Here is a 12,500-nt window from a genome sequence, read left to right as displayed (position 1 = left end):
CACACACACACACACACACACACACACACACACACACACACACACACACACACACACACACACACACACACACACACACACACACACACACACACACACGCGCATGCTCACGTGCACGCACACAGGTCGTCTAGCCAGGATGCTGTCTTCCTCTCACACGGAGATCTCCTGATTACCCAGGGTTAATCCCTCTCTCTCTCTCTCTCTCTCTCTCTCTCTCTCTCTCTCGCACGCACGCACGCACGCACGCACGCACGCACGCACGCACGCACGCACGCACGCACGCACGCAAGCAGGCACACACACACACACACACACACACACACACACACACACACACACACACACACACACACACACACACACACACACACACACACACTCTCACTCTCAGCCTGTTGCAGATCTAGAATTGTATAGAAGTCTATCGACTGTTCAGTCCACAATGCACAAGTCCAAAGCCTGGATAACTGCAGCAATGCTCTCGATATTGTACATGAGAGATTACACATCATCAGATACGATGTGGCGTATAGGCTGAGGCTCGTGAGTGAAATGGATGCTGTATTTTTGTATTGTCAGTGCATGGTGGCAGCAATCATTTTGACACAGATACATGTAATAGTTTGTCTGGGTGTAGTGAGTAAGTGATAAAGCGGAAGTGAAGCCTCCTCCCCACTTCCATTTCGTCTTTACAGTCGCATAAATGTATCCTAATATAAATCAAAATCATCTAAGCATTTATAGCGTGCTGCGTTTTAAAGGTTTCATGACATTCATTTTGATTTAGATTTTTTGTTTTGATTTTAGGTTTTATGACCTCAATTACACCCACACAACCTGAACTTTGAACATTCAGTGGATTTTCTGTGGTCTGGGGTTTTCTCTGTGTGTTCTGAAGCCTTTTGAGCTGCAATGAAGAACAGGCAAAATCCCTCAACAGTGACATTTACTGGTCATATATGGGATTTGTGGACTCTCTCAGAAAATCTACTGAATGTTAAAAGTTCAGGTTTTTTGGGTGCAATGAGCTCAGAAAACAAAACAAAAAAAATAAGATCTCACGATCCCTCACGATCCCTTTAATGTAAAGATCTTTTAAAATATATTTCGTGAATGGAAATGCCAGCTCGGATTTTGGGATAGTTGTCTGGCTACACGAGTCTAGCCTGGGTGTAGGACAGTTCAGAGGGATGCAGCAGTACCGACGCAACTGTGAGGAGCTGAATAGTTTCCGTGTTTTTCATCCCTCACTAGATGTATCTCCAATGTGGTGACCAGTGACGACAAGCAGCCTGCACTGATTGAGAAACATGGCCTTGGCCTAGACTCTTCATTTATTTTGCAGGGCTGCGTGTTGAGTTTCTCTCCTTGGAGATCAACGCAGCGATAGAGCCAGTCTGCATAAGCAAATTATATGATTTAGAAAATATTATAGCACTGCCCCCAAAAGGAAGAGCACATAATTTTAAATGAGATCAGCTTGCTCCAAATTATAATGCCACAGTCATGTTCACTAGTAGAATTGAACTAATAATTGTGTTAATATATTATTCTATTTACACACTCTGCAGTCTGAAATGGATTTGAAGAATAATGCTTATTATTTTGACTATGTTAACACGGCGAGGTAATGGGTTTTTGACCTGTTTAATGCATCTGCCTTGTGTCTTATTATGACATGTGTCGTCCCACTTGGATTTCACAGCTGCAGCATGCTAATGTATTGGTTCTGCGAGTTTAGGTGTTTGCGGTTAATCAAACATGAGATTTATGGCCCTTAATAGTGCTGTACGGTGCCAATTCAGGAGAATAATATGTCCCAGTTGCTGTCTAATTTTGCTTGGCAACAGGCGCACTCCTGTGGAATCGCCCAGGGCAGCCGTGCGAGTCGTCTCCGCGTAGCGCGGTGTTCCGTGCTCGCTGGCTGTTTGAAGGTGTTTCATCACACCGTTGCCTTGATTCAGCTCTGTGGGGATTTGTTAGTTGCACTCATGTGGCGAGTGCATCCAGTACATTGTTAAGCTAGGGCTCATAATGAAGATCAGCACGCCCCGAGTCCCTGAGCTACACAGAGGGGGGAGAGATAGTCTTGTGAGACGCATAACACAGACGCACACTGGAACGGAGCGAGCATGCACCGCGACACAGCCCAACGCAGAGGAATCATCAACACTGAGCCACGCTGCGGCGTATTATTATAATAGAATAAGCAACTGTAGCTTCTGTAGAGTAGAATATTAACACGCTATTGTTAAATTACAATCATTCAATGCTGCCTTACTGTCTGTAATTGTTTAGAATCACTTAACAATCATTTAGTTATTTTGATGTTGATAGTCTTGTTTTATTGAGTTTTATTTGTTTTAGTATTTTTTATGTAAGGTAGAATGCAGGACCACAGCAAGTGTGGTATTGTGGTTGTTGTGTTATTTGGTTCTCAGCATGGTATACACAGGATCTCTTCTCTTGACATTTCTCTCTCTTCACTATAGATAATGTTTTATCTTATGTTTGTTCCATGAAAAAAAATATTTTCGTCCTGACCACTTCTTTTTTCTTTTTCTGAAATAGGTCAGTATAATCACAACAGTGAGGGATGGACAGTCACTGTAAAAAGGAAATCAATAGAGCTATCTATTTGTCGTAAACCAGGCCAGCATGATTTTTCAAAAAAATTCCTCCCCACTGTACTATTCTCCCCCCACCCCCTCTACACAATATGGCAGGTCCTCGTTTTTCAGTAAAAGCATTATGTCTGCCATTTTGTAATATTGCAAACGGCCTTTGTGCATGCACGTTCTTTGCATAAGTTTCTCAGGGTAGGGAGGCTTCTTTTTATCATCTCCTGGGGGCCCAGTGTGTTTTAAAAGAGGCAGAGTGGTGTGGGGAACTGTAGGGGTGTGCGGTAGCTCTTTGTGGGGCTGTGGGGGGGTGGGGGGGTTGTCTTTGTGGGCACTTAATCTGGTTCCTCTCCAGTGCAGGCTCTTTCATAGCATCTGAGCTGGAGCGCGGAGAGAGGCCTCGTCAGCTTTCCCTCACCCTGTCCCTTTTGTGTCTCGCCCCAAAACTGAAAGACCCTGTCTTGAAGTGTTGTCAGACCAGAAAACAACAGTAAGTGGCAAGTGACAAGGACACAATGCCTGGATGGAGCAGCCAAACTAGCAGCCCCATCTGCTGTTGGGCGATTTCTCTCTTTTCTGCCGTCTGCCCGCAGCCTCAGGTGAGGGGGGAGGGGGTGGGGGATTGAGGGGGCTGTGCTGATTTGGCGCGGCGTGCCAGGCAAAGCAGTTGGCACTGCCAGGAGGGCAGGCCCAGCCCATACACTCATCATGGCACAAGAGCCAGCAGACAGCCCTCACACGAGCGCAGGTTATCCGTCACTCGTCAGGTTCCCTGCACCTCATCACTTTCCCATGGTGCACCACGCCATCCAGCACAGGACACGCGTGTCAGCATGTAATGAAAGGTTTGATTCATGGAGGGCGACAGACGTGGAGGTCATGGAGCTTCTCCAGATATGATCCTGACTGATGCTGACAGGAAGCTTTAAGATGGGGGCCATAATTAAATGTCCTTGTGACATCGTCAAGTTTCTGTGATGCAGCCACACGCAGGCACACACATGTGCACAAGCCTCCGCCACACTGACGAGCATGTGTCGGACGTCTGCTGTCCTCAGAGCTGGAGCAATTGCAATACTTTTTATGCTGTCAACATCCACTTAAAAAAGAAAGAAAGAAATCTCCCACCCTAACTATTGTCAGAGCTCAGATGTATCACATTATGGCCTTTGAAATTATAATAGCTAAAAAATGCAGATGCAAATGATATCACGTGTGAATAATGAGCCGTATAATTAGCATATATAATTTGATGCCTGAATTATTCAGATGGAATGTTGTTGAATAAACTATGCCAGCAGTAAGTTGTTCACTGTAATAATGTTATTTGAATAGGGATATGTCTTAAGCACAGAGAATGCTGGGGAAAAACAAGTTTGGCTTGTGTGCTAACAAACCAAATTCTGATGGAAATTCAGTTGCATTAATTAGAGTCGAGTTTGAGGACAAAATTACATACAACATAACATCACTATTCAGCAAAGTAGTCGACAGGAAAAGAAAACATATATTCACAAAAGCTTTTGTTGAATATAGTTATCGTATAGACTGACACATTCCATGATCACATCGCACACTTTTGTTGAATCTGCTTTATTGGAGAAATTGTGTGTTTTCTCCCCCTGTTGCCATTCATTTGTGTTTCTGCACGTTCCTGTGTGAGAACAGAGGAACGTGGTTAACCCATTGTGATGTTAGCCGTTATCATTAAGATTCTACAGATAACAGCCATGCGGATTTTTGCGCCTCAGCATTATAGGATCCCAGACAGACATCAAAGGCAGGTTTTCATTCTACTGTCTGCAGCAGTGGAGGAAGAGAAAAAATAGACAAGAAAGATGGAGAGTCAGGAAAATAAGGCTGATTTGGGAGATGAGGAGAGAGCAGGAGAGAGAGAGTGTGTGTGTACATACTACCCGCCGTTGTGTCAGGCGACATGATGCTTTATAATGGCCCCTCCTGCATAGTTAGCTTCTTGCTAAATTGGTGTCCTCTCTGATTAATGTGGCAGGGTCCTTAATGATGCCGTGGCTGACTGCAGGTTGGTTCACTTTAAAGATCAAGTTCATTTCTCACCACGGTCATTAAAGTGCAGGTCTGCGTAATTCAAATGAATTCACTTATGCCCACCCCACCCCCCACCCACCCACCCCCTGTTCAACTTACACACACACAACACTGCCTGGTTGTTTGCGCTTTCAAATGGACTTCTTTATATTTAATAAAATGCAATTTAGCTATCAATTACATGTTGCTTTGTGCAGATATTATAATGCAATTATAAAACAGCTCAGATGTTACATTGAAGTTCCTTCTAATTCAGATTACTTCCTCTCTCAGCATGGTCCCATTATGCTTTTTGCCATCAGACTGAGCTGTTCTCTAGTGAGAGTATTGACTCTAGCTGAGAGGGAAATATGCTGTTCTCCAGTATTGTGCTGGATTACAGAATCAAGGTCGACTCACAAGACACAGAGCAGCATTATCCCTTAATCCTGTGTTGTGGTTTCAAATAGCCTTTTTTACACCTATAATCTTTACAAGTAAAATGACAAACATGAATGCAGAGGTAGGTGCTTAAAACGTGCATTACCTGTAGTGTTGAGGTCAAAGGCTTATGCTGACTTAAAGTGGCTCTGTATTGCATGAAAAAATACAGTTTGCTTCTCACACTGTTTTGTATCTGAATTACAAAAGGCTAGTGGAGTCATGTGATGAAGATCCCACAGGTGCTTCCCGATTGGACGAGTCTGGGAATTTCCTTCCAAACTAGGATTCCACATTTGTTCCCCTTCACTTTGATTCCTTGGAAGACATCCTATACTGAAGATTGTGTTTAATTTATAATTTAAGCACTTTAAATCTGGTGGCCCTATTTTGGGAATTTCATTAGGCCTATACGATAGGCAAAGTTCAAAAAGACAATATCCAAAATCAAATGTTATGTGTACTTGACACTGTCAGATATGATACAATATAGGCTTAAGTCACTTGGGTGGTTGATATAGCAAGTCTCAATGTATTCAGCCAATGCAGAGAGGGGGGGTGGGGGGGTGTTTCACTGAGTCAACAGATGCAGTGCGAGTGCAAGGCAGCATATATCCCCACCTCATGGTTTTACTGTGTTGACCAGGCCGGTCTGTGCACGTCCATCAGCCCCAAATGTGGCGGTGTGTCCCCCGCCTCACAGTTTACTGCGTTGACCAGGCCAGTTTGTGCGCGTCCGTCAGCCCCAGCTGTGGCAGAGCCGGAAGGAAACTTAAAGGTGCTGTGAAAGACTAAAAGTGGGCCAGCCGCTTGCTGCCTCCTGTTGACCTACCTTGTTCCGAGGGTCCGGGTACAGAGTGATGACAGGACTCCTCCTCAGTGGACCACATTACTAATGTGTGGGGGGTGCGGGAGGAGCACAACCAGTGATGAATCACTCCCCTACACCCATGGCATCCTCATAAGTCAAGAGTAAAAGTGTTGAGAGTGCGCTCACTGCAAGAGAGCCACCACCGTCCCGTCCGCTATGGAGAAACTCTGGCTTATAGGCCCCGCGGAAGAGGCGGTGGTGGTGTGTGTGTGTGTGTTTGGGCGGGGGGCGGGGGGGGGGGGGGGGGGGGGGGGGGGGCTGGGTGTGTTGGTATGGTGTGGTGCACATAGGGCATAGCCTGAAGATCTCCCTCAATCTTCAGGAAAAAAACACAAACACAAGTCCCTGCGGTGGGTCACTTGTTTTTTTGTTTTTCTAAAGTGAACTTAAGAAAAGTAACTTTCATGCTTGAGCGGCGCTCCTTTTTCTTTTCCTTTTTTTCCTTTTTTTCCTTTTTTAACAAATGAGTGTAATCTACATGCCGTTGTTCTGGAAGTGCCTCGGCGGGCATGCTACATTACCTGAAGACACAGGTGAGAACATTAAGTATGTGTTAGTTTTAAGCTAAAAACGTTTTCTTCTGAGGGTTTTTCTATACGCAGAGTCGTCAAGGGGGAAAAGGCAGTGCCTCATTATTCATATTAGTGTTTCAGTAGAGAGAATAAAGGTCTAACAAATTGCTTAGTCCTGATTGAGCTTCCAAGTCTTGGAATGTCATTTTTTGTTTAAACAAGTATGTGTACTGCTGTTTACTGCTCTGTTTTCGTCTCTTTTTTTTTACTATAGCCTCAAGCCAGAAGGTTAACTATTTTAGTTTACACGCCTACCTCCCCCAGAGTTGATGTTGGGCTATATTGGTGATGTTGGGGGAGTGTGTAGGCTTGACGCTGGGTAATACATCACACACTCCGGGGGGGTCTCCCTGGTATGCTCCTCAATAATGAAGTTCATTCGTTAACTTCTCCCTCAAAGGCCAAGTTCCCCTGCTGCCCTTTTCAACATCCATTGCAACTCTTACCAGAGTCAGCACCACTGAAGGGAGAAAAAAAAACACGACATCATCACGCTTTCCCCCCTCGACAGCCTCAGTAGCCGCATTCGCAGCACATGAAGAATAAGCAGGTCCATTACCAATCCCTCATGCCTGGTTATGGCCATAATTATCACAGGGAAAATGACCTGCTCTGTTTGGTTTGCTATAGAGAGGCCCTGCGCCTCTCTAATCACCTCCTCCTTCCCTCCTGTCACCCTCCACGCCATGGAGATAGAGCTGGTTTTGGGGGGAGCCTTGCCAGTTCATTAGAATTCACAGGGTTCCGCCTCCCCGCCTAGCCAGGCTAAGCCTCTCACACAGGCTGCCATGCCTGCGATAATCTCCCCTTCACCCTAGCTCTTCCTCTCTCTCTCTCGCTCTCTCTCTCTCTCTCTCTCTCTCTCTCTCTCTCTCTCCTTCTCTCGCCCCTATCACTTTCCTCTCCATCCCCAAGGGCAGCCTCACACACAAGAAAGAAAAGCTAAACTCAATCTGATTTCTATTGATCTATTGGGAAATTATTTTGATCAGACACACATTCGATTTTCATCAGCGGTGATGCGCTCTCCTTATGCCTCCTTATGCTTTTTCTTTGATAAATGATATAAACAGATATATTGAAATAATATTTATTTTTATAATTAAATACTGTATGTTCCTATGCCCAAAAGGGGAGTGTTCATTTATCTGTGCGAGTGTAAAAATGGACCTGCAAGATTAGATTAGAACACTTTATTTGACTGGGTAATGAGAAGAAGCATAATGATGAGGTCTATCTGGATGAAATGAATAGCCACTTATTTGAATGTTGTAAACACATTTGTCCTTCATGCAAAAAAGAAAAGAGGACAGTAATAATAACTCGTACTAGCAACTGAAAGGTAGCTGAGGGCGTTTCGGAAGTTTTCAATTATAGTATTTGAGTGCTATATCACATTGTTCACTGCCTGATGCGTCCACCTCTCTTCTTCATATCTGGAACGGGCCAATTAATTGAGCGCAGACATGGAGGAGGTAAGACGTACCGCCCAAGACAAATTTGTTGTGCTGCCATCATGGCAACACAAATGCTTTTAAGGGATAATTGGACAAATCAAATCGACGACAGCATGGATTTGAAAATGCTGGTGTTGTAGTTGTTACCTTTCAAACAAAGATCAAACAAGTGTTTACCGGTGTGTACAAAACTGGAGTTGATGTTGTTCTATAAATAACACGTGGCATGACAACAGTGAGGGGTTGCGACCTTGTCAGACACATGCTTAGTGATTACCCTGTAGTTGACAGGTGTACACTACAGTACAAATGGCTTATTATTTCCATCTCTTGGCTTTGCTGTTCCATAAATATTGTGTGTGTGTGTGTGTGTGTGTGTGTGTGTGTGTGTGTGTGTGTGTGTGTGTGTGTACTGTGTGTGTGTGTGTGTGTGTGTGTGCGTGCGTGCGTGCGTGCGTGCGTGCGTGCGTGCGTGCGTGCGTGCGTGCGTGCATGAGCGTCCATCTGTGTGTGTGTGTGTGTGTGTGTGTGTGTGTGGCGCAGGCCTGGGGCTGTGCATATGGAGAGCAGTGCATAGTCACTAACAGAGAATCCTGGCTGATCAGCCTGTCACTGTACAGTACATCAGTCTGTCAGGGGCATCACACTCACCTACTACTGTGCAGCCTCACCACACACAGAAAAACCCATTAACGTAATGAGCTAACAGCATTTCCTGTAGCTACACATACATTATATGCTGTGAAACGCGGGCACGTCTGTTTGTTTTTCCAGCCTCCCCACCCCCCCCCCCCCCCCCTGCTCTTATTTAAACCTGTCCGTAAACGCAAACACTCCCCAATTCTATGGAAGTAACCTAATAGTGTCCTCTATTTCCACGGAAATAGATATTCCCTTTGTTGCCTGTGTGATTTATTGAACTCTTCCCCATGTGTGGAAGCCCCCAGGAAATTGCCTGGAATGGACCTAAATTGGTTTATGATTGTCTGGTGTGGGCTGAGGTTGTTATGGTTCTGATATTATGCCCTCCACTCCTTGGCATCTATATTAAATTGATCTGTATTGTTTTCATGGGGTGTCTGTTGGACCTTGTTAATTCTACCGCCGCTCTGGGGCGGGCAATGCACTTCCGCAACACCCAGGCGGCCATGTGTGGCACAACGTAAAACCTCCCCCCTACTACTGTTGGCTCTCTTTTTCGCGATACGACGGGAGACACGAAGTGAGCAGGTCCCTAAATTAAAAACCTCCGAGGGTCAAAAATTCAAGCTGGGAGCTCTGCAGGGAAATGCCACAAACAGCGGCCGCGGTGTCTTGAGTCCGGAGCGGAGCCGTAAGAGTTAATGTGGATCAGCTGCTGGGTGAGCCATTGCGTGGGATGGCTACTGACAGACTGCTAATGAGGCCATTATCAGCTCCGGTCCTCTCCTGTCCTCCAGGGGCACCAGTGGATGCTCCGCGCCTCCTCTCAATTGAATTCCATTCCACAGGGCTTGTTTACAATAAAGACATTTGCTTGAATTAATCAGAGGAGTACGAGACACTTGACTGGGCTGGTATTTATGCAGTAGCTGTTACTGTACAGCACTTTGTATTCGGTGTATAGACCGCGCTCCAGGCTGTGTAGCAAGCTATGCGTCTTCAGAAACCTCAGCCTTCGGATGCCGGTATTGTTTCGTGCTTAGTGCTGGGAATTATGTAGCGTGCGCCTCAGACGGTCAGGAATGATGATCTCAATCCACGCTGTCTTCCGTGATGGTATTGATTAACCTTCACCACATTCATACTCGCAGACGTTTGACCGTCCGGGGCTTTGTGGCTTAATCAATGCACTAATGAGTTAACTATCAGCTCTGTATTGGCATACTGTCACAGGTAATGTGGATGTAGTCTAGGGGAAGTGCCATCAACTGCAAATGAAGTGCTCTCTCCGTGAGAAGCAGTACATTTACTTAAGTAATGCACTTAAGTACAATTTTAAGTACTTTACTACTGAAAACCTATAGTTACATATAGTTACTTTATAGATTTTTATTATTATTATTAAAAAAACTTAAAAAACAACAGCAACACTATACACATTTCGGCCATTTGAAAATAGTTGATCTACAAGCTTGTAGATCTGCTATTTTCAAAACATTTGAAATGGGACACTTGGGACACAACTTTTTCTTTTGTACTTTTACTCAAGTGCAGTTTGAATTCCGGACTTTTACTTGTAACGGAGTATTTCTCCTTTGCAGTATTGATACTTTTACTTAAGTGTGACAGTGTGAGTACTTTTTCCACCACTGGAGAAAACCCAGGACAGAAAGAAGGCAAGGCATGCATTTGTTGTGCCACTAACCACTTAACAACATTTTGTAAATCATTTAACTCATTCTGTGACCCCAAAAAACAGACAATCTACAAGCTCGCTTTGAGCTTGTAGATACTGCTACTTTTCAAAGATTTTTTGAATTGTTCGATAATTTAATGACATGCCCAAATTGTTTTATGCCATGGCACAAATGGCTAAAAGTCTAGTATGCCTAGTGTGACGTTCTGTACAGTAAGTTGGTAAACCTTCCTTGTCTGTTAGTGGGGTTAGGTTTCAACAGGAGTACTCTGAGCCATGTTGTGTTAATCCATGTGTCGGTGCTGCGTAATACGCTAAACCCGCTATTTGTTTAATGTGTGTAATTCACCGTGTTTTAATAATTAAAAAGAAAGAGCGGATTTGTCGCGGACCTGGTGACGAGGCCGTCGCGTTATGATGAAGAAACCGGAAATCAAGCCATGCTCTGGGCTGCTAGGGCTTCTAGGAAAATGAGTTCAATGCAAGTGAACGGGGGGTTTGTTTGGACTACAACATGCTGTGGAGGCTGTGTTCGTCTCACATTGTAATGGCGGCTTTTTTCTCTTCAACAACAAACCATGGGACTATTTTCCGGCGGATTTTCGCCGATCAAAGGTGCAAATACTTTGGCGTATGCTCCAAAGGTAATAGATCAATCCTGGCAGCCTAGATAGGATGGATAGATTAATCTAAGGCCCCGAAAGTGTTAACACGGAGCCTGCCAGAAACGAAGGGTTAAATTAGTACCGTAGCCCGCCAAACACGAGACTCTCGTGTTCCAGGGTTTACATTCTTTAATCCATGTTTTGATCCGATTGTATCGTTAGCCACCGTTTGCTAACACAACAACACCAAGTAGGACAGTGGCCGCGGCCATTTTTTCTTTTAAATAACTTTTTATTACATTTTTATGTTTTCACATAAAGATGAATGAAAGGTATAAATTATAAGCACAATACAATAAAACAGACAAGAAAAACAAAAAGCACAGAAACAAAACAAAACAAACAAAAGAAAATGGCGAGCAGCACACACAATACAGTCAGTTATTCATTAGGGAAAAATATATAAATACAAATATATACACAATACACACATATATATATATACATACACAACACACATGGGCACATCAGAAGGCAAATTGCAAGAGTACAGCTGGGGCTCTCCAATCCAATGAATCACTTCCTTTATAAATCACAGTAGATAGATCCCTGGGCAAGTAATCTATCAGCGGCTGCCATATATTCATGAAGTTAGTTTCTCTCTCTTTTAATTTGGCACTGAGCCTTTCCATTGGAAGTACTCTGTAGATTTCTCTATACCACTGAGTCACTGATGGAGGTTTTTCGTCAATCCAATTAAACAAAATGCATTTTCTAGCTACACAGAGAAGCTTATTAAGTAGCTTAGCTCTTCTAGGATCTAGCACCCCAAATTTGGATGGCAGCCCTAATAAAAATTGCCCAGGATCTTTACAGATCGTAGACTTCATGGCCGTGGCCATTTTGAAAATGTGCACGCATCCACTTCCATTCTAAGCCCTGCATTTAAAGCTCTGTATCTCAGAAACGACATTGAGGGGCCATTTCTCTGGCCCAGACAAGTGTCTGGTCGGGTTTTTCCACCACCGACCAAGAGAACAACAACCGGTCAAGAAACCACACACAGCAGTTTGTCACTGTAACATGCGATTACGGATATTTGGCTCTTCAAAGTAAGTTATACGCGTGATAAAACCCTGGCAGTGCGCTATTAATTAATGGCGGTGCTGGATTAAGAGTTAAATAGCGAGGAACGCGGGTTACGCAGTAGAACTTAAGCAACAATGAGACGAAGTAGGCCTCAGTAAATCCTCAGTTTTTACAGTCCCAGTAAGATTGAAGTAAGATTGACTGGCGCTTTGGCATGGGGGGGGGGGGGGGGGGGGGGGGGGGGGACGGACGATCAACATATGGAATTAATTCTGTACTGGCCATATATGGAGTCTGTCTTGAGTGTACAGGGTTTGATGAGGTCTGGCTATATATGGAGTGTGTCTTGAGTGTACAGGGTTTGATGAGGTCAGATCAACATGGAATGTCAGAACAGGTCAGCTCCATATGGAGATCTAAGGGTGGCAGCGGGGGCAGTGTCTTGAGTGTACAGTGT

This window comes from Electrona antarctica (assembly GCF_951216825.1).
Source record: "Electrona antarctica genome assembly, chromosome: 5".
Taxonomy (NCBI): Eukaryota; Metazoa; Chordata; class Actinopteri; order Myctophiformes; family Myctophidae; genus Electrona; species Electrona antarctica.
The sequence above is the reverse complement of the archived record's forward strand: the minus strand, read 5'-3'. Positions refer to the sequence as shown.